Raw genomic sequence first — 23170 nt, 5'->3', positions numbered from 1 at the left:
TTGGTCCGGTAACATCAGTGCCAGATTCCCTTTTGATCCGGCAACAGCACCAAGTTTTTGGCGCCGTTGCCGGGGATTGTTTGAGTTTGGACAACTGACAGTTCATCTTGTTGCTCAGATTAGGTAATTTTCTTTTTGTTTTTTTTTCAAAAATTTTTCAAAAATCTTTCAAAAATTCCTCACTTGTTTTCGAAAAAAAAAATTTTTTTTACTAAAAATAATGTTTTCAAAAATAAATTATTCTATGGCTTCAAAATTTTTAAGAATGAATTCTAGTGTTTCATGAAATATGTTGAATCATATCTGGCTGTAAAGCCATACCCAAACTACTTTGGGATTGGTATTCAACTAATCACTCCAGCCCATGTAATTATATGTTAAAGCTTGGCTGGCTGTTAAGCCATGCCAGACCCTTTGATTGGAGCTTTAAGACTAACATGGTAAGATTCCTGGAATTCATATTAAAAATTTTGGAATCCTTAATTTTCCCTTTTTCATATAATTTTCGAAAAATACAAAAAAATTTAGAAAATCATAAAAATAAAAAATATTTCATGTTTCTTGTTTGAGTCTTGAGTCATATTATAAGTTTGGTGTCAATTGCATGTGCATCTTGCATTTTTCGAAAATTCATGCATTCATAGTGTTCTTCATGATCTTCAAGTTGTTCTTGGTAAGTCTTCTTGTTTGATCTTGATGATTTTTTGTTTTGTGTCTTTTCATGTTTATGATATGCATTCTTGAATTCTTCGTGCGTAAGCATTAAAGAATTCTAAGTTTGGTGTCTTGCATGTTTTCTTTGCATTAAAAATTTTTCAAAATTATGTTCTTGATGTTCATCTTGACATTCATAGTGTTCTTGGTGTTCATCTTGACATTCATATCATTCATGCATGCATTCATTGTTTTGATCTAAAAATTTCATGCATTGCATAATTTTCATGTTTTTCATAAAAATTTCAAAAATCAAAAAAATATCTTTCCTTTTTTTCTCTCATCAAATTCGAAAATTTGGATTGACTTTTTCAAAAATTTTTAAAATCAAATTGTTTTTCATGAGTCAAATCAAATTTTCAATTTGAAAATCTTATCTTTTTCAAAATCTTTTTCAAAAATCAAATCTTTTTCAAAATTCTTAATTATTTTCGAAAATTCCAAAAATATTTTTCAAAAATCTTTTTCTTATTTTTATAACAAATTTTCGAAAATAGCATAATCAATTAATGTTTTGATTCAAAAATTTGAAGTTTGTTACTTGCTTGTTAAGAAAGATTCAAACTTTGAGTTCTAGAATCATATCTTGTGATTTCTTATGAATCAAGTCATTAATTGTGATTTTAAAAATCAAATCTTTTTCAAAAACTAATTTCTATCATATCTTTTCAAAAATATCTTCTCATCTTATCTTTTTCAAAAATATCTTTTCAAAATATCTTTTCTAACCTCCTAACTTCTTATCTTTTTCAAAATTTGTTTCAACTAACTAACTAACTTTTTGTTTGTTTCTTAACTTTTTCAAAACTACCTAACTAACTCTCTCTCTCTATTTTCGAAAATATCTTCCCCCTTTTTCAAAATTTCTTTTTAATTAACTAATTATTTTTAATTTTTATTTTTGATTTCAAAAAAAAAAATTTTCGAAAAAAAAAATTACTAAACATTTTTTCAAAAACCAATTTTCAAAAATCACTAACTCCTTTTCAAAATAATTTTCGAAATTTATACCTCCCCCATCCTATTCTATTTATTCATTCATATCCTAACATCTCATCTCACATCTCTTCCATTCTCACAGTTGTGTTTCTTCCTTTATATTACATTCTTTGTCTCCCCCTTTTCTTCCACTCACAAAGGGATCCCTATACTGTGGTATAAAGGATCTCTATTATTATTATTATTATTTTTCTGTGCCTTCTTCTTTGTCATATGAGCAGGAGCAAGGATAAGAGCATTCTTGTGGAAGCAGATCCAGAACCTGAAAGGACTCTGAAGAGAAAATTAAGAGAAGCTAAAATACACCAATCCAGAGATAACCTTTCAGAAATTTTCGAACAGGCAGAGGAGATGGCAGCCGAAAATAATAATAATGTAAGGAAGATGCTTGGTGACTTTACTGCACCTAATTCCAATTTACATGGAAGAAGCATCTCCATTCCTGCCATTGGAGCAAACAACTTTGAGCTGAAACCTCAATTAGTTTCTCTGATGCAGCAGAACTGCAAGTTTCATGGACTTCCATCTGAAGATCCTTTTCAGTTCTTAACTGAATTCTTGCAGATATGTGATACTGTTAAGACTAATGGAGTAGATCCTGAAGTCTACAGGCTCATGCTTTTCCCCTTTGCTGTAAGAGACAGAGTTAGATTATGGTTGGATTCTCAACCTAAAGACAGCCTGAACTCTTGGGATAAGCTGGTCACGGCTTTCTTAGCCAAGTACTTTCCTCCTCAAAAGCTGAGCAAGCTTAGAGCTGATGTTCAAACCTTCAGACAGAAAGAAGGTGAATCCCTCTATGAAGCTTGGGAAAGATACAAACAGTTGACCAAAAAGTGTCCTTCTGACATGCTTTCAGAATGGACCATCCTGGATATATTCTATGATGGTTTATCTGAGCTATCAAAGATGTCACTGGACACTTCTGCAGGTGGATCCATTCACCTAAAGAAAACGCCTGCAGAAGCTCAAGAACTCATTGACATGGTTGCAAATAACCAGTTCATGTACACTTCTGAAAGGAATCCTGTGAATAATGGGACGCCTATGAAGAAGGGAGTTCTTGAGGTTGATACTCTGAATGCCATATTGGCTCAGAATAAAATATTGACTCAGCAAGTCAATATGATTTCTCAGAGTCTGCATGGAATGCAAGCTGCATCCAACAGTACTCAAGAGGCATCTTCTGAAGAAGAAGCTTATGATCCTGAGAACCCTGCAATAACAGAGGTTAACTACTTAGGTGAACCTTATGGAAACACCTATAACTCATCATGGAGAAATCATCCAAATTTCTCATGGAAGGATCAAAAGCCTCAACAAGGCTTTAATAATGGTGGAAGAAACAGGTTTAGCAATAGCAAGCCTTTTCCATCATCAACTCAGCAACAGACAGAGAACTCTGAACAAAATGCTTCTAATTTAGCAAATCTAGTCTCTGATCTATCTAAGGCCACTGTAAGTTTCATGAATGAAACAAGGTCTTCCATTAGAAATCTGGAAGCACAAGTGGGCCAGCTGAGTAAAAGGATCACTGAAATCCCTCCTAGTACTCTCCCAAGCAATACAGAAGAGAACCCAAAAGGAGAGTGCAAGGCCATTGACATAAGCGCCATGGCCGAACCTCTGAGGAGAGGAGAGGACGTGAATCCCAAGGAGGAAGACCTCCTGGGACGTCCAGTGATCAATAAGGAGCGTCCTTCTGGGGAACCAAAGGAGTCTGAGGCTCATCTAGAGACCATAGAGATTCCATTGAACCTCCTTATGCCCTTCATGAGCTCTGATGAGTATTCCTCTTCTGAAGAGAATGAGGATGTCACTGAAGAGCAAACTGCCAAGTTTCTTGGTGCAATCATGAAGCTGAATGCCAAATTGTTTGGCATTGATGCTTGGGAAGTTGAACCTCCCTTGTTCATCAATGAACTAAGTGATCTGGATCAACTGACATTGCCTCAGAAGAGACAGGATCCTGAAAAGTTCATAATACCCTGTACCATAGGCACCATGATCTTTAAGGCTCTGTGTGACCTTGGTTCAGGAATAAACCTCATGCCCCTCTCTGTAATAGAGAAACTGGGAATCTATGGGGTGCAAGCTGCTAAAATCTCACTAGAGATGGCAGACAGCTCAAGAAGACAGGCTTATGGACAAGTAGAAGATGTATTAGTAAAGGTTGAGGGCCTTTACATACCTACTGATTTCATAGTCCTGGATACTGGAAAGGAAGAGGATGAATCCATCATCCTAGGAAGACCTTTCCTGGCCACAGCAAGAGCTGTGATTGATGTTGACAGAGGTGAAATAGTCCTTCAATGGAATGAGAACTCCCTTGTATTCAAAACTCAAGGATCTCCCTCTGCAACCATGGAGAGGAAGCTTGAAAAGCTTCTCTCAAAGCAGAGTCAACCAGAGCCCCCACAGTCAAACTCTAAGTTTGGTGTTGGGAGGCCACAACCAAACTCTAAGTTTGGTGTTGAACTCCCATATCCAAACTCTAAGTTTGGTGTTGGAGAGTCTCAACAAAGCTCTGCACATCTGTGAGGCTCCATGAGAGCCCACTGTCAAGCTATTGACATTAAAGAAGCGCTTGTTGGGAGGCAACCCAATGTTTATCTAATTCATATTATTTTTCATATTTTCTTAGGTTCATGATCATGTGGAGTCACAAAATAAATATAAAAATTGAAAACGGAATCAAAAACAGCAGAAGAAAAATCACACCCTGGAGGAGCATCTGTCTGGCGTTCAGCGCCAGAACAGAGCATGGTTCTGGCGCTGAACGCCCAAAATGGGCAGCTTCTGGGCGCTGAACGCCAGAACAGGCATGGTTCTGGCGTTCAACGCCAGAAATGGCACACAAATGGGCGTTGAACGCCCAAAATGGCCACCAACCTGGCGCTGAACGCCCAGAGTTGGATACAAAGGCATTTTTACATGCCTAAGGGGTGCAGGGATGTAAATCCTTGAAAACCTCAGGATCTGTGGACCCCACAGGATCCACTCAGGATCTGTGGACCCCACAGGATCCCCACCTACCTCCACTCACTTCTTCTCACCACTCTCTTTCACACAACCCCATAAACACTCTTCCCTAAAAAGCCCTTCACCAATCACCTCAATCTCTCTCCCCCATTAAACCTTCACCATTCACATCCACCCACTCTTCCCAATAAACCTACCTCATAAACTCCACCTACCTTCAAAATTCAAAACCAATTTCCCACCCAAACCCACCCATATGGCCGAACCTTAAACCCCCCTCCCTTCCCTATATAAAGACCTCCATTCTTCATCAAATTCACATAACACACCCCTCTACACTCTCCTTAGCCGAAACCACATCTCCCTTTCCCTCTCCATATTTCTTCTTCTTCTTCTTCTTCTATTCTTTTGTTTATTGCTCGAGGGCGAGCAATTTTCTAAGTTTGGTGTGGTAAAAGCATAGCTTTTTTGTTTTTCCATTACCATTGATGGCACCCAAGACCGGAGAATCCTCTAGAAGAGGGAAAGGGAAGACAAAAGCTTCCACATCCGAGTCATGGGAGATGGAAAGATTCATCTCCAAAGCCCATCAAGACCACTTCTATGATGTTGTGGCCAAGAAGAAGGTGATCCCTGAGGTCCCTTTTAAACTCAAAAGAAATGAGTATCCGGAGATCCGACATGAAATTCAAAGAAGAGGTTGGGAAGTTCTAACAAATCCCATCCAACAAGTCGGCATCCTAATGGTTCAAGAGTTCTATGCCAATGCATGGATCACGAAGAACCATGATCAAAGTAAGAACCCGGATCCAAAGAACTATGTTACAATGGTTCGGGGGAAATACTTAGATTTTAGTCCAGGAGAATGTGAGGTTGGCGTTCAACTTGCCATACATGGAAGAGAACGCACGCCCCTACACAAGGAGAGTCAACTTTGATCAAAGGTTGGACCAAGTCCTTATGGACATATGTGTAGAAGGAGCTCAATGGAAGATTGACTCCAAAGGCAAACCGGTTCAACTAAGAAGATTGGACCTCAAGCCTATTGCTAGAGGATGGCTGGAGTTTATTCAATGCTCAATCATTCTCACTAGCAACCGGTCTGAAGTTACTATAGACCGGGCCATCATGATCTATAGCATCATGATTGGAGAAGAGGTGGAAGTTCATGAGATTATACCTCAAGAACTCTACAAGGTGGCTGACAAGTCCTCCACTATGGCAAGGTTAGCCTTTCCTCACCTCATTTTCCACCTATGCAATTCAGCTGGGATTGACATAGAAGGAGATATCCTCATCAAAGAAGACAAGCCCATCACTAAGAAAAAGATGGAGCAAGCAAGAGAGCCCAGTCATGGAGCTCAAGAGGCGCAAGAAGCTCACTTCCATGAGATCCCTGAGATGCCTCAAATGCACTTTCCTCCACATAACTATTGGGAGCAAATCAACACCTCCCTAGGAGAATTGAGTTCCAATATGGGACAACTAAGGGTGGAACATCAAGAGCACTCCATCATGCTCCATGAAATAAGAGAAGATCAGAAAGCAATGAGGGAGGAGCAACAAAGACAAGGAAGAGACAGAGAAGAGCTCAAGGACATCATTGGTTCCTCAAGAAGAAAACGCCACCATCACTAAGGTGGATTCATTCCTTGTTCTTCTTTCTTCTGTTTTTCGTTTTCTATGTTATGTGCTTATCTATGTTTGTGTCTTCATTACATGATCATTAGTAGTTAGTAACTTTGTCTTAAAGTTATGAATGTCCAATGAATCCATCACCTCTCTTAAATAAAAACTATTTTAATTCAAAAGAACAAGAAGTACATGAGTTTCGAATTTATCCTTGAACTTAGCTTAATTATATTGATGTGGTGACAATGCTTCTTATTTTCTGAATTTATGCTTGAACAGTGCATATGTCTTTTGAAGTTGTTGTTTAAGAATGTTAAATATGTTGGCTCTTGAAAGAATGATGACTAGGAGACATGTTATTTGATAATCTGAAAAATAAAAAAAAATGATTCTTGAAGCAAGAAAAAGCAGCAAAGAACAAAGCTTGCAGAAAAAAAAAAATATAGGCGAAGAAAAAAATAGAAAGAAAAAGAAAAAGCAAGCAGAAAAAGCCAATAGCTCTTAAAACCAAAAGGCAAGGGAAAATAAAAAGGATCCCAAGGCTTTGAGCATCAGTGGATAGGAGGGCCTAAAGGAATAAAATCCTGGTCTAAGCGGCTAAACCAAGCTGTCCCTAACCATGTGCTTGTGGCGTGTAGGTGTCAAGTGAAAACTTGAGACTGAGCGGTTAAAGTCAAGGTCCAAAGCAAAAAAAGAGTGTGCTTAAGAACCCTGGACACCTCTAATTGGGGACTCTAGCAAAGCTGAGTCACAATCTGAAAAGGTTCACCCAATTATGTGTCTGTGGCATTTATGTATCCGGTGGTAATACTGGAAAACAAAGTGCTTAGGGCCACGGCCAAGACTCATAAAATAGCTGTGTTCAAGAATCATCATACTGAACTAGGAGAAACAATAACACTATCTGAACTCTGAGTTCCTATAGATGCCAATCATTCTGAACCTCAATGGATAAAGTGAGATGCCAAAACTATTCAAGAGGCAAAAAGCTATAAGTCCCGCTCATATGATTGGAGCAATGTTTCATTGATAGTTTGGAATTTATAGTATATTCTCTTCTTTTTATCCTATTTTATTTTCAGTTGCTTGGGGACAAGCAACAATTTAAGTTTGGTGTTGTGATGAGCGGATAATTTATACGCTTTTTGACATTGTTTTTAGTATGTTTTTAGTAGGATCTAGTTACTTTTAGGGATGTTTTCCTTAGTTTTTATGTTAAATTCACATTTCTGGACTTTACTATGAGTTTGTGTGTTTTTCTGTGATTTCAGGTATTTTCTGGCTGAAATTGAGGAACTTGAGCAAAAATCAGATTCAGAGGTTGAAAAAGCACTGCTGATGCTGTTGGATTCTGACCTCCCTGCACTCAAAGTGGATTTTCTGGAGCTACAGAACTCGAAATGGCGCGATTTCAATTGCGTTGGAAAGTAGACATCCAGGGCTTTCCAGAAATATATAATAGTCCATACTTTGGCCAAGAATTGACGACGTAAACTGGTGTTCAACGCCAGCCTTCTGCCCAAATCTGGCGTCCAGCGCCAGAAAAGGATCCAAAACCAGAGTTGAACGCCCAAACTGGCACAGAAACTGGCGTTCAACTCCACAAATGGCCTCTGCACGTGCTACACTTAAGCTCAGCCCAAACACACACCAAGTGGGCCCAGGAAGTGGATTTATGCATCAATTACTTACTCATGTAAACCCTAGTAGCTAGTTTATTATAAATAGGACCCTTTACTAGTCTTTTTGACCATCTTTGGTCTCAGTTTTATTCCATTGTTCATCTTAGGAGACTATTGATCTCGTTTAGGGGGCTGGCCATCTCGGCCATGCCTGGACCTTCACTTATGTATTTTCATACGGTAGAGTTTCTATACTCCATAGATTAAGGTGTGGAGCTCTGCTGTTCCTCAAAGATTAATGCAAAGTACTACTGTTTTCTATTCAACTCTTCTTATTTCTCTTCTAAGATATCCATTCGTACCCAAGAACGTGATGAAGGTGATGATTATGTGTGACGCTCATCATCCTTCTCCTTTATGAACGCGTGTCTGACAAACACTTCTGTTCTACATGAATTAAGCTACAATGAGTATCTCTTAGATCTCCTAACCAGGATCTTCGTGGCGTAAGCTAGAATGATGGCGGCATTCAAGAGAATCCGGAAGGTCTAAACCTTGTCTGTGGTATTCCAAGTAGGATTCAATGAATGAATGACTGTGACGAGCTCCTAACTCGCGATTGTAGGGCGTTAGTGACAGACGCAAAAGGATAGTAAATCCTATTCCAGCATGATCGAGAACCGACAGATGAATAGCCGTGCCGTGACAGGGTGCGTGAGCATATTATTCACTGAGAGGATAAGATGAAGCCATTGGCAAGGGTGATGCCTCCAGACGATTAGCCGTGCCGTGACAGGGCATTGGATCATTTTCCCGAGAGATGACCGAAAGTAGCCATTGACAGTGGTGATGTATCACATAAAGCCAGCCATGGAAAGGAGTAAGACTTATTGGATGAAGATAGCAGGAAAGCAGAGGTTCAGAGGAACGAAAAGCATCTCCATTCGCTTATCTGAAATTCCTGCCAATGAATCTACATAAGTATCTCTATCCCTTTTATTGTTTATTTTAATCTAATAAAGTATCATGTTTAAATCCGCCTGACTGAGATTTACAAGATGACCATAGCTTGCTTCATACCAACAATCTCCGCGGGATTCGACCCTTACTCACGTAAGGTATTACTTGGACGACCCAGTGCACTTGCTGGTTAGTTGTATCGAAGTTGTGACAATTATGAATTAAGATCAGAGCACCAAGCTCTGGAGCCATTACCAGGATTTGTTCGAGCCTGGAGATCACAATTTCGTGCACCAACTCACAAGAACACAATGAACAAAATTTAAAGACTCAAGGAACACAAGAACAATAAACTTAAAATTTTTAGAAAACTAAAACAAAATTTTCAAAAAATTGCAAGAAAATTAAAAAGAAAACACCAAACTTAAAATTGAAACAAGATTTAAACAGAGAAAAATTATTTTTGAAAATAGGACTCAAAAAGAATGTAAGACTCAACAAGAACATTAACACTATGACTCAAAGAAAACAATTATAGGATGCCAAAAATAAGCTATATGAAAAAGGTTTTTGAAAGAGTTTAAAAATTTTTGAAATTTAAAAGCATGAACATGCAGGACTGAAACCAAGAACAAAAATTAAGCAAAGAAAAGAAAAATATTTTTGAAAAAGTTTTAAGAATTTTTGAAAATTGAAGAAGAAGAAAACAAGAATTAAAGACTCAATTAAAATAATGTAAAATAAACTTACCTGATCTAAGGATCAAAACAATCTGGCAGTTTGTTCAAACTCAACAATCCCCAGCAACGACGCCAAAAACTTGGTTGCACTTGTACGAATGTCTTGAGAAGTCTCCAACGAAGTCGTGGATTAGCCATCTGAGAGACGTGTATTCAAGCTGGTGGTTCATCATTGTCCGATGAAAGACGTACTCTGAACCCATGTAGAATGTGATAACCTTATGCCAGTTCAATGCATTCATATTGATGAAGAACGAATAAACATCTTTGAATTAATCAAACACGGATCGAAGAGAAACAGTAATACTTTTATTAATTCATAAAACTCAACAGGGTTCCTCCCCTCAACCTAGGAGGTTTAGAAACTCATACAGAGGTAAAAACAATGGAAAAACGAAAATAATGCTGAATGGTGGTAAAAGTGTACGAATAACATGAATCTAATCCCTTAAATACTAAACAAATGACTACTAAGGTAAAACAGTCTATTTAGGGCTAAAATCTACTTCTGGGGCCCACTTGCTGAGTGCTTGGGCTAATCTTTGATGAGATCTACGAGCTATGAGGCTCCTTGGGCATGGAATGCCAGCTACGGGGTCCTCTAGGCCTTTGGACTCTAGGCTCTACTCTTTGGGAACTGGACACCTGGAAGGGGGTAGGAGGCTGGCGTTGGATGACAGTTTTGGGCCTTCTAATCCAAAGCAAACTATGGACTGTTATATATTTCTGGAAAGCTCTGGAAGTCAGTGATAAACCACTATTTTATGATTTATATTGTGTTTAATTGTGTGGTTTTATCAAGTCTTCACCCACATATTCATATGATTTGCATGTATTTACAAATCCTTCCTAAAAATGTTCTATGATTGAAAACTTGCTTATTAAAGATCTTTTAATTTTATATTTTTTTATTTTATCTTCCTTTATACCATTCGATGTTGTGATCCATTTGTTAAGTGTTTCAGGTTTCATAGGGCAGGAATGGCTTAGAGAATGAAGAGGAAGCTTGCAAATATGGAAGGAACACAAGAAGTTGAGGAGATGACCAGCGAGAACTGACGCAGGCTTATGGCTCATGCGACCGCGCGAATTGGAGAAAATCGTAGTGACGCGCTCGCGTGCCTAACGCGACCGCGTGGATTGGAAGCTGCACAAGTGACGCGAATGCGTGGACAACGTGCACGCGTGGCACGGAAAAATGCCGGATGACGTGAACGCGTGCGCGATCTGCAGAATTTACAGAAGTCGCTGGCATGAATTCTGGGCCGCGTTCTAACCCAGTTTTCGGCCCAGAAACACAGATTAGAGCCAGGGAACATGCAGAGACAAAGGACGACATTCATTCCGCATAATTTTGAGTTTTTAGATCTGATTTTCACTCTTCCCCTAGGTTTTTTTCTATATACTTATAATTGAGGATTTGAAGATTTTGGCTTCGGTTATTGAGAAGAGTCTACCTCCGGACTTGGTCATTCTAGTTTGTTTACTCACTTTTTACTTACTCTTTCATATCCTTAATATGTCCAGAGTTAACATTGGATTACTTTTAGAGTTCATTAATGCAAGACTATTTTTATTTTAATTGATCTCTTTGATTATCGTTTATCATGTCTCTTTTTATTTCCCCTTTTTTATTTTGTAAAGTCTACATTTATGATAATGGAGTAGTTTCCCAACTTGATTGGGAGTTGATTAAAAGGAGAACCTTGAGTTGGAATACTCAAGAGTTCAATTATAATTGGTTCGTTGTTGGTTGGCTTGTTAGTCACTAACTCTAATCCTTCCCAAGGGAGAGGATTAGGACTTGTGAATAGAAGTTGACTTTTCACTTTACTTTCCCTCATTCGTTGAGAGTTAACTAAGTGGAAACAACTACTAATTATTGATTAATCTTGAGAAAATTCCAACAAGGATAGAACTTCCGATTAATCTTCTCCCGGTCGAGATTTTATTTAAATTACATAAATTCTCCAATTTAATTTCCTGTTTATCAAACTAAAAAAAACAATTTTGGAAAACCTCTGATTAGTAAAATAGCACATCTTCCTGCAACTCGTTGGGAGACGACCTGGGACTCATACTCCCAGTATTTTATTTCTAAAATTTGTGACAACTCTTTTCTAAATTGACAAGTGGATTTTTGCAGGTTAAGAGCTGTACTTGCAACGCCATTTTTCTTAATAATTCTTAATCTGCAAATTTCTGCCGCGTCAATTTTTGGCGCCGTTGCCGGGGGAGTTGCAATAGAGTGCTAATTTATTGGTTGGAATTTATTTATTTGCATTTTATGTTATTTGAAAATAGTGAAAATAAATATAAAATGGAAAGAAATTGATTTTGAAAGAGATATGATTTGAAAAATATTTGATTTTGAAAAATTATGAACACTTGAAAAAAAATGTGAATTAAAAACAAAATCTTCCCTCTAGTGTCACCCTGGCGTTAAACGCCCAGAATGGTGCCCATTCTGGCGTTTAACGCCCAAATCTCTACCTTTTTGGGCGTTAAACGCCCAGCCAGGTGCCCTGGCTGGCGTTTAAACGCCAGTTTTCCTTCTTCACTGGGCGTTTTGAACGCCCAGCTTTTTCTGTTTGATTCCTCTGCTGAATGTTCTGAATCTTCAATTCTCTGTATTATTAACTTGAAAAGACACAATTTTGAAAATATTTTTGAATTTTTAATGATGAGAAACAATAAAAATTTCAACTAAGATCAAATAAACAATGCATGCAAGACACCAAACTTAAATATTTTCATATAAGAGACACTAACAAATTGAGAATGCATATGAGAAACAACAAAACACACAAAACAAGAGAATTTAAAGATCAGAGCAATGAAATTATCAAGAACAACTTGAAGATCAATGAAGAACAATATGTATAAATTTTCGAAAAATGCAAGAATAAAAACATGCAATTGACACCAAACTTAAAATTAGACAATAGACTCAAACAAGAAACATAAAATATTTTTGGTTTTATGATTTTAAAAAATTTTTTTGTATTTTTTTGAAAATTGAGTGGAAAATAAAATAAAGGGGTTCAAAATTTCTAATACGAGTTCCAGGAATCATTGTAATGCTAGTCTAAGACTCCGGTCCAGGAATTAGACATGGCTTACTAGCCAGCCAAGCTTTCAATGAATGCTCCGGTCCAAAACACTAGACATGGCCAATGGCCAGCCAAGCTTTAGCAATTCATTGCTAACAATAGCAAAATTGATAGAAATCAATAAGCTCTTGTGATGATAAGTTGAAACCTCGGTCCAATAAGGTTAGACAAGGCTTCACAGCCAGCCAGACTTCAATAGATCATCATGAAACTCTAGAATTCATTCTTAAAAACTCTGAAGAACAAAATAAAAATTTTTTTTTTGAATTTTTTGAAAATAAAAATAAAATAAAGTTAACTAATCTAAGCAACAAGATGAACCGTCAGTTGTCCAAACTCGAACAATCCCCGGCAACGGCGCCAAAAACTTGGTGCACGAAATTGTGATCATCAACAATGGCGCCAATGACTTGGAGCTCTCAAACGTGAATCACACTTTGTCACAATTCCGCACAACTAACCAGCAAGTGCACTGGGTCGTCCATGTAATAAACCTTATGTGAATAAGGGTCGATCCCATGGAGACTGTCAGCTTGAAGCAAGCTATGGTCATCTTGTAAATCTCAGTCAGGCGGATTCAAATGGTTATGGAGTTTAAGGTGATGAAGATAAACATAAAATAAAGATAGAGATACTTATGTAATTCATTGGTGGATTTCAGATAAGCATATGAAGATGCTTTGTTCCCCTTGAACCTCTGCTTTCCTATTGCCTTCTTCCAATCATTCATACTCCTTTCCATGGCAAGCTTTATGTTGGGCATCACCGTTGTCAATGGCTACATCCCGTCCTCTCAGTTAAAATGGTCCTGATGCTCTGTCACAACATCGGCCAATCAGCTGTCAGTTCTCGATCATGTCGGAATAGGATCCATTGATCCTTTTGCGTCTGTCACACGCCCCACAATCGCGAGTTTGAAGCTCGTCAGAGTCATCCCTTCCCAGATCCTACTCAGAATACCACAGACAAGGTTTAGACGTTCCGGATCTCAGGAATGGCCGCCAATAATTCTAGCCTATACCACGAAGGTTCCAATCTTTGATTCGAAACCCAAGAGATACGCATTTAAGCCATTGCTAGTAGAACAGAGGTGGTTGTCAGGCACATGTTCATAGGTGAGAATGATGATGAGTGTCACGGATCATCACATTCATCAAGTTGAAGAACGAATGAATATCTTGGAGAAGAAATAGACTTGAGTTGAATAGAAAAACAATAGTACTTGTATTAATTCATGAAGAACAACAGAGCTCCACACCTTAATCTATGGTGTGTAGAAACTCCACCGTTGAGAATACATAAGAACAAAGTCTAGGCATGACCGTGAGGCCAGCCCCAAACATGAAAAGGTCTATCAGAGTATCCAAAGTAATGTCTCGTGTGTCAAATACAATAGCAAAAGGTCCTATTTATAGAGAACTAGTAGCCTAGGGTTACAGATCAGTAATTAATGCAGAAATCTTCTTCCGGGCCCACTTGGTGTGTGCTTGGACTGAGCATTGAAGCTTTCATGTGTAGAGACTTTTCTTGGAGTTAAACGCCAGTTTTTGTGCCAGTTTGGGCGTTTAACTCCAGCTTTTGTGCCAGTTTTGGAGTTAAACGCCAGAATTCTTGAGCTGACTTGTAACGCCTACTTGAGCCATCAAATCTCGGGCAAAGTATAGACTATTATATATTTCTGGAAAGCCCAGGATGTTTACTTTCCAACGCAATTGAGAGCGTGCCAATTGGGCATCTGTAGCTCTAGAAAATCCACTTTGAGTGCAGGGAGGTCAGAATCCAACAGCATCTGCAGTCCTTTTTTAGCCTCTGAATCAGATTTTTGCTTAGGTCCCTCAATTTCAGCCAGGAAATACCTGAAATCATAGAAAAATACATAAACTCATAGTAAAGTCCAGAAGTATGATTCTTAAATAAAAACTAATAAAAATATAATAAAAACTAATTAAAATATACTCAAAACATACTAAAAACAATGCCAAAAAACGTATAAATTATCCGCTGATCAAGCACCTAGGAGGATTACCCTCCAGGAGGCAGGCACCCCAGATTTTACCCTGCAAGTGTATCAAGCGCGTCACCCAGATCTGGCTGCAGATTTTGGACTGAGGATGTCGCTAATCAACTTGATACCCAAGTTTCATGGCTTACCTGCTTAGGAGCCCATAAAGCACCTTAGGGATTTCCAGACAACCTGTTCTACTGTTAGGCATCATGGTGCAGATGAAACTACTATTTTGCTTATGGCCTTCCCATTTTCTCTTGAGGGAAATGCGAGGGAGTGGTACTACATTCAACTGGAGGCAGTAGTTACCGACTGGGATGCGCTCAGGAGGGAGTTTATGGACAAATACTTTCCAGCTGAGGTTACAGACAGACTAAGGAAAGAGATCTCCTGCATTATCCAAGGAGAATTAGAGACCCTCTACAAATATTGGGAATGTTTCAGAAACCTCTTGGACTCATGTCCTCACCACAAGATTGATGAGATGGTGTTGATCAGTTACTTTACACAAGGTACGAAGCCTCAAGATAAAACTACATTAGATGCTGCAAGTAATGGCTCTCTGAAGAAGTACAAGACGGTGACAGAAGCGTGGCAGTTGATCGCTGAACTGGCTGAATCTACCCGAAACACTAGACACAGGACCAACTATCCTAAGACTGTTGCGGAGGTGTCCTCTAGTGGTGAGACTGCTGCTTTCACTAAAGCTCTGGGAGAGGTAACCAATCTACTGAAGTAGATAAACCTGAATCAACAACAGTCTCAACCTCCCTCACCCCAACATAGACAACAACTGGTTCCTCAGAGGGTATGTGGGATATGCACTGATTATAGTCATTATACTTATGAGTGTCCACAACTCCAACAAGAGGACAACACCTTGGCAGCCACTCACAATTTCTATGACCGCCCAAATCAAAGCTCCTACCAATAAGGCAGTAACTACAACCAAGGCGGGAACTATAACCAGAGTTGGCAAGACAACTCCAACCATAGCTAGAGAGATAATTCCAACCATGGCTGGAGGGACAACTATAACAGAGGAGGCAGAGACAACCAGGGAAATCGGAGATGGAATAATAAGAACAACAGATAGCAGAACCAGAACCAGCCTTACAGAGCACCTCACCTAAGGCAAGCCCAAGCACCTCAGAACAACCAACAGCGGGTCCCTCAAATCACTTACCCCTCCTCTTCCAATGACGAGTTGCTTCAGTCCATTGCACAAGGACAAAAGAACATGGAAGGTACACTCAACGGTCTAACATCCGCTATACAAGCTCTCGTCTCTCAGATGGGATCATCCAGCACTTCTAACACTCAACCTGCAAGCTCCAGTGGAATTCCTTCTCAACCCTTACCCAATCCAAAGGGTGGCATCAATGCCATCACCCTAAGGTCCGGAACCACACTGCAAGAGAGGAATCAGGAGGAGCCAAGCCTACAGGAACACGCCCCATATGCAGAGATGGTTGAAGTGGAGGACGTGGAAGAGGAAGATGAAATACAAGACATGGTTGAAGAAGAAGCAGTTCAACTAAGGAATGGAGAACCAAAAGAAGCAGAAGTCGTAAGAGACGCTATTCCTATCCCATTTCCACACCTTGCAAGGAAATCCAGGAAACAGATGGAACTTGACCCTAAAATGGTAGAAATCTTCAAAAAGGTTGAGGTAAATGTTCCCCTTTTTGATGTTATTCAGCAAGTACCTAAATATGCAAAATTTCTAAAGGATCTGTGCATACATAAGGATAAGATTAATGAATTGGAAACTATTCCTTTGGGTAGTTCCATATATGCTTTAATGGGGATATACCTAAAAAATGTAGTGACCCAGGACTATGCATAGTTAACTTAACCATTGGGGGTGTAATATTTTCTGACTGCATGTGTGATTTAGGTGCGTGTGTTAGTATAATGCCTTTGTCCATATATGATGCTTTGAGGCCCCCTCCTTTAAAAAGGTCGGCAGCTCATTTTGTGTTAGCAGATAAGAGCATTATTACAGTGGTTGGAATTGCTGAGGACGTGCTGGTGGGCATTAAGGGGCTCACATTTCCCATTGACTTTTATATCCTAGAGATGCCCCAAAATGACTCAGGGAAGCCGTCATCAATCCTTCTTGGAAGACCATTCCTGAAGACTTCAAAGTTCAAGTTGGATGCCTTTTCAAGAACCTACTCTTTTGAAATAGACGGCCGAGCAGTAAGCTTCAATTTGAATAAAGCCATGAAGCACCCTCCGGAAGATCATTTCGTCTTCCAATGTGACATCATTGATGGGACTGTAGCTCCAGTTCATCAGGAAGAGATAGAAGAGATGCACATGGAGCAAGGTCCAACTGTGGGGAAACCCACTAAACACAATCAGGACACCTTGCCATTTTCACCAGCTCCAGAAGACCCAGTGCTCGGTCAGAAGCAGAAATTGGAATTAAAGCCTCTACCACCCCACTTCAAGTATGCTTACCTTGAGGATGATCAGAAGATCCCAGTAATCATTGCAAGGGAACTCACTTTCCAACAAGAGGAGCAGTTACTTAGTGTGCTGAGGAGACACAAGAAGGCAATTCGGTGGAGCTTGACAGGCATAGTAGGCATCAACCCTTAAGTTTGTGAGCACAGAATACTTTTAGAAGAGGGAACAAGGCCTGTTCGTCAACCCCGAAGAAGACTGAATCCCACTATCTTAGAGGTTGTCAAAAAGGAAGTGACCAGACTACTTGAGGCAGATATCATCTACCCCATCTTAGACAGTGAATGGGTAAGCCCAGTACAAGTGGTGCCCAAGAAGTCTGGAGTCACTACAGTGAAGAATGAGCATGGAGAGCTCATAGCAACCAGAGTACAGAATGCCTTGAGGGTCTGCATTGATTACAGGCGCCTCAACCAGGCCACTCGTAAGGATCACTACCCCCTGTCATTCATTGATCAAATGCTGGATCGCCTGTCAGGTAAATCACATTATTGATTTTTAGATGGTTACACAGGATATTTCCAGATTCATATAGCACCTGAAGATTAGGAAAAGACTACTTTTACATGTCCTTTTAGGACTTATGCTTATAAGATAATGCCCTTTGGCTTGTGCAATGCACTAGCTACTTTCCAAAGGTGTATGATGAGTCTTTTCTCTGATCTTATTGAGAACTGTCTGGAGGTTTTTATGGATGATTTTAGCGTATACGGTGATTTCTTTAATCTTTGCTTGGATAGTCTATCTAGAGTGTTAGACAGGTGTGTTAGTTCAAACCTTGTTTTAAATTTTGAAAAGTGCCATGTTGTGGTCAAACAAGGTATTGTACTAGGACATGTTGTCTCTAACACTGGTATTTCTGTAGATCCGGCAAACATAAATGTCATTTCTAGTCTGCCTTACCCCTCCTCCGTGAGGGAAGTTCGTTCGTTCCTTGGCCATGCAGGTTTCTACCGGTGGTTCATCAAGGACTTCAGTAAGGTAGCACTGCCCTTATCCAGACTTTTGCAGAAAGATATTGAGTTCGAGTTCAGTGAGGATTGTATAAAGGCGTTCGATAAGCTGAAGATCACCTTAACTCAGGCTCCAATTGTGAGAGGACCAGACTGGAGCCAGCCCTTTGAGATTATCTGTGATGCTTCCAACCATGCTGTGGGAGCAACGCTAGCCCAGCACGCAGGTAAGGATCCTTTCATAATTGCTTATGCTTCCAAGACATTAGATGCTGCTCAATCTAATTACACTACTACTGAGAAAGAGCTTTTGGCTATTGTTTTTGCTCTGGATAAATTCCGAGCCTATTTACTTGGTACTAAGGTAGTAGTGTACTCAGACCATGCAGCTCTAAAGTATTTATTAGCAAAAAAAGAGTCCAAACCAAGGCTAATACGATAGATATTGCTGCTACAAGAATTTGATTTAGAAATTAAGGATAGGAGTGGTTCTCAGAATTTAGTAGCAGACCACTTGAGTCACCTTGAGCACATTAAGGATGACTCCACTCCTATCAATGATGCTTTTCCTATTGATAGCTTGCATGCAATATCTGAAGTAGTTCCTTGGTATGTACCTGTAGCTAATTATCTAGTTAGCCATACTTTTCCTCCAAATTTTACTAAGCACGAGAGGGACAAGCTGAAAAGCGAGTCCAAATATTATATATGGGATGACCCCTATCTGTGGAGGTATGGTGCTGACCAGATAATTAAGAGATATGTGCCTCAATCAGAATTCCAGTCCATTTTAGAGGCCTGCCACTCATCTGAGAGTGGTAGACATTTTGGTCCTCAAAGGATAGCTAGAAAAATCCTAGACTGTGGATTCTGGTGGCCCACTCTTTTTAAAGATGCTACTGCTTTTTGTAAATCTTGTTCCCCATGCCAAAGGTTTGGTAACATATCCAAGAGGGATGAGATGTCCCAACAAATTATGTTGTTCTGTGAGATTTTTTATGTTTGGGGCATTGACTTCATGGGACCGTTTCCAAACTCAAGCGGTTTTACATACATATTGTTAACTATGGATTATGTTTCTAAATGGGTGGAAGCAATTCCTACCCGTGCTGATGATGCTAACACTGTTGTCTCTTTTGTTATAAACCATGTTATCTGTCGCTTTGGATCACCACAAGCAATCGTGAGCGATCAAGGTACCCATTTCTGTAACAGGACACTGAGCACCCTATTGAAGAAGCATGGCGTTATTCACAAAGTAGCCACAGCATACCACCCGTAGACTAATGGACAAATGGAAGTGTCAAATAGAGAAATAAAGCGTATCCTGGAGAAAATAGTCAAGCCTTATAGGAAGGACTGGTGCACCAGGCCACAAGACGCGCTTTGGGCATATCGGACTGCATACAAGACACCTATAGGAGTGAGCCCCTTCCGCTTAGTTTATGGAAAAGCTTGTCACCTCCCAGTAGAGATAGAACACAAAGCATTCTAAGTGGTGAGAGAGATCAACATGGACTATGAGAAAGCCGAAGATGAACGGAAGTTGCAACTACAAGAATTAGAGAACCTTCGCCTAGAAGCTTATGAAAACTCCAGGCTGTATAAAGAGAAGGTGAAAGCTGTGCATGATAAGAACATCAAGAGAAGAGAGTTTCAACCTGGGGACTTAGTCCTCCTTTACAACTCTATATTACGGCTCATGCTAGGCAAGCTGAGATCCAGTTGGGACGGTCCCTATTGAGTAGAGAGGGCAGAGCCATACGGAGTCTTTCACTTGAGCCATCCTTCAAGTTCCGAACTTATAAAGGTAAATGGACATCGCTTGAAGTTATTTCATGGTGAAAAGATGGCAAAAAACCAGGAGCTAGAGATCTTCCTCTTGGAAGATCCACCCACAGTAGAAGACTAAACTAGTGGAGCGTCCAACTTAAGGACGTTAAAGCAAAGTGCTGGGTGGGAGACAACCCACCATGGTATGATCGTTCCTCCCCCTCTCCTTAATTTCCTTTTTCAATAACTCTTCTCAGTACTAGTGCCTATAGTTTGCATCTGCATTTTCATATTGCATCAAAAAAAAGGGGCACGCGACGCGACAGCGTCGCCGACGCGTCCACGTCATATGTGCCTCGAGGAAGAAAAGAGATTTTACAGAGAGTCATGCGAGAGCGTGGCTGGAGGCGTGCCTTTGGCACAATTTGATCCACGCGACCACGTCGCCCGCGCGTCCGCGCCATGTGGGAAAAAGGCCTCTCACGCGTCCGCGTCACACACGCGAACGCGTGCCCTAAAATATCGACATAAAAAGGGTGTATGGCAGAGAGTTGAGCTGGAGTTGGGCTGGACTCATGCTAGAAGCACAAGCCCTACCACGCGAACGCGTGCCCCGCGCGTCTGCGTTGCTTTTCTACGTATGGCCATTCACGCGATCGCATCAACCACGAGACCGTGTCACCCAAGAATTTGGCAAAATAAGGTTCACACAAAGAGTTGTACGAACGTGAGGCTGCCCTCGCGCCACCAGCACAATCCATGTCACGCGTCCGCGTGACCGACGCTTCCGCGTCACTTCACCTAAGCGCTATTCGCGCGCACGCGTGACCCACAACTCATCTAAATCTGCCAAATATCTTATCTATTTTCTTTCCCAAATCCTACTTTTTCTTTTCACTTCTTCTTTCTTCCGCCCCCTTCTTCCTTCTTCCTTCTTTCTCACTATCTCCCTTTTTCTTTTTCACATCCATTATCAAGGTTTATTTCTTCTTCATTCTCTACTTTTTCATTATTATTTTTCTTTTTCTTTTATTCATGTTTTCTTATTTAGTTTTCTTTTTACTTTCATTATCTATATTTTCTTTTTCTTTCTTTTTCTTTGTTTTTTTAATTGGTGTTGGAAATTTAATTGAGTATCTGTTTTCTTCTACATTTTGCTTGTGAATTATTAAGAAATTATTTGACAATTAAATATTACTTCTTAAAGGGTTGCTTGCATGTTCAATTTAATACTTTCTATACCTTATTTACCATGCATGCTAAGTGTTTGTGAAAAAGCCCGTATGGCATTGTGCACTATTTTCAGATTTCTTTTAATCTACGACTCTGAATGCTTGCTTTTCACAAAACCCTTTTTCTATTTTATTAATTATATATAATTGTTAGTACAAACAGATTGTTAGTTTGGAAGGCTTGGTAATCTCCTCGGACATAAAGGACACTACGCGATTTACCAACCGCTACTGTGAGCAGATATTCCCCATCCTGGCATAAAGGAGTTACAACAACGAATACCTTCTTATCCTCCCAACCCATATTGCTGAATTTGTTGAGCCGCGAATTGAGCGACGACAATGGGGATTCCAACAGAGACAGCTACGGTAGGTTAATCTTTCCTGGGTAGTCGAGTTCTACTATAATTTCCACCTGCCAATCCTGCAGTCTGTCTATGTCCGTTAGAAGCAAGTCCCCATTACAGAAGAGGCCATTCAACAAGCTCTAGATCTTCCCCCTGCCCCAAAAGGACTGGACGTATTTCAAGAGGCCGCACTCAAGCGCCAGATGTACAAATTTGACTGGGACGCTGTTCTCAGAGTTATTGCACAACCTGGCAGCAGATGGATTTTTGGATACCATCGTTCCCGCCCTAAGGGAATATTGGCTTCAGCACTTACCTTGGAGGCTCGAGTATGAGCACAGATCATGTCCCATTACATCTTTCTGAGCACTCATGAGTCCTCCTTCACTGCAAACATGGCCGTTCTCCTATGGTGCATCCTCACAGACCAGCCTCTGACTCTACCAAGACACATCTAGAATGCTATGTGACACGTACAGATTGCGGGCAACTTACCTTTTCCCGCCTTGGTTTCAGATCTCGTCTCAGCAGCTGGAGTCTCCTACAGAGCTGGGGACACCAAAGCCATGCTTCCACGGGATGATCAGTACGTCTCTAATGGGAAATATCTCAGGCCACCAACAGCCACCACTAGCCAGTCCGCAGAACAAGCTGCAGACATTCCTCCTTCATCACCACAAGCACCTTCAACAAGTCAGCTGCTGCATCAAAAACTGGAGAGGTTGGACCGGCAAGACCAGAATACGAAGCTACGAGAGCACCACAACCAGCGCTGATTTAATTACCTCAAGGAGCTACTCACAGGCAACCACAGACCTGACAAAGACCTTGACACTCCAGACTCCACTTCCTTTACCAGCACAGGGAGCCATGACGGTCCCGACTGTGGAGATACTGCTACCAGCCCCCCTTTGTTCCTGACAGATGGCACCGAGGACGGTGCAAAGCCTTAAGTGTGGGGAGGTCGGTCAGTACCTGACTTTCGGAGGTAATTTCTCTTCCTTAACACCAATAAAATAGGATATTTAGTTATTTTTTCTTTTGTAAAATAGGATAGATTGCATAGTAATAGGTTAATTGCATGCATGTTCTACTTGATTGAAAAAAATAATAAGTTTCTCCTAAGACCCTAATTTTGAAAATTTTCACTAATTTAAATCAAAATTTTTATGTTAAATTTGTTTGAAGTTGTATTTGGAACATAGTTTAAAAAGCTAAGAACACACAACCCGTGAGATTTTGAGCCTAAGTACATGGTTACATTATTTAACCATAAATATTTTTTCTTGTGTGTTTACTTCTCTATGATTGTAATTTGAAATTTGTTTTATCGTATATGTCCAATGTTAATGTGTTATATGCATGCATATGATTGAGGCCATTATTTGTTTAGCTCACTTATCCCAAATAAGCCTACCCTTTTAATTACCTTTGTTAGCCACTTTGAGCCGTTTTAACCCCATTTGTTCTACATTTTACCACATTACTAGCCTTGAGCAGAAAAATAATTAAATATCCCTATTGAATCTTTGGTTAGCTTAAGATAGAAATTGTGTTTTAATTGAGTTTGGGAAGATTGTGGGAACAAAGGTTAATAAGGGAATGTGTCATAATAATATAATG

The 23170-nt window shown here is 39.9% G+C and overlaps 1 non-coding gene across 1 annotated transcript; it reads right to left on the bottom strand.

Moving 5' to 3' along the window:
- Positions 1–2460: 2460 nt before the first annotated feature.
- Positions 2461–2568, bottom strand: LOC148561488 (small nucleolar RNA R71). The gene has a single exon (XR_015887339.1). It is a non-coding gene; the product is annotated as a small nucleolar RNA R71 (small nucleolar RNA).
- Between the last annotated feature and the right edge of the window lie 20602 nt (positions 2569–23170).

This window comes from Arachis ipaensis, chromosome B6 (genome assembly GCF_059453495.1).
Source record: "Arachis ipaensis isolate K30076 ecotype BB chromosome B6, ASM5945349v1, whole genome shotgun sequence".
Lineage (NCBI taxonomy): Eukaryota > Viridiplantae > Streptophyta > Magnoliopsida > Fabales > Fabaceae > Arachis > Arachis ipaensis.
Note: the sequence above shows the minus strand (reverse complement) of the source record. Positions and strands in the feature narration are given on the sequence as shown.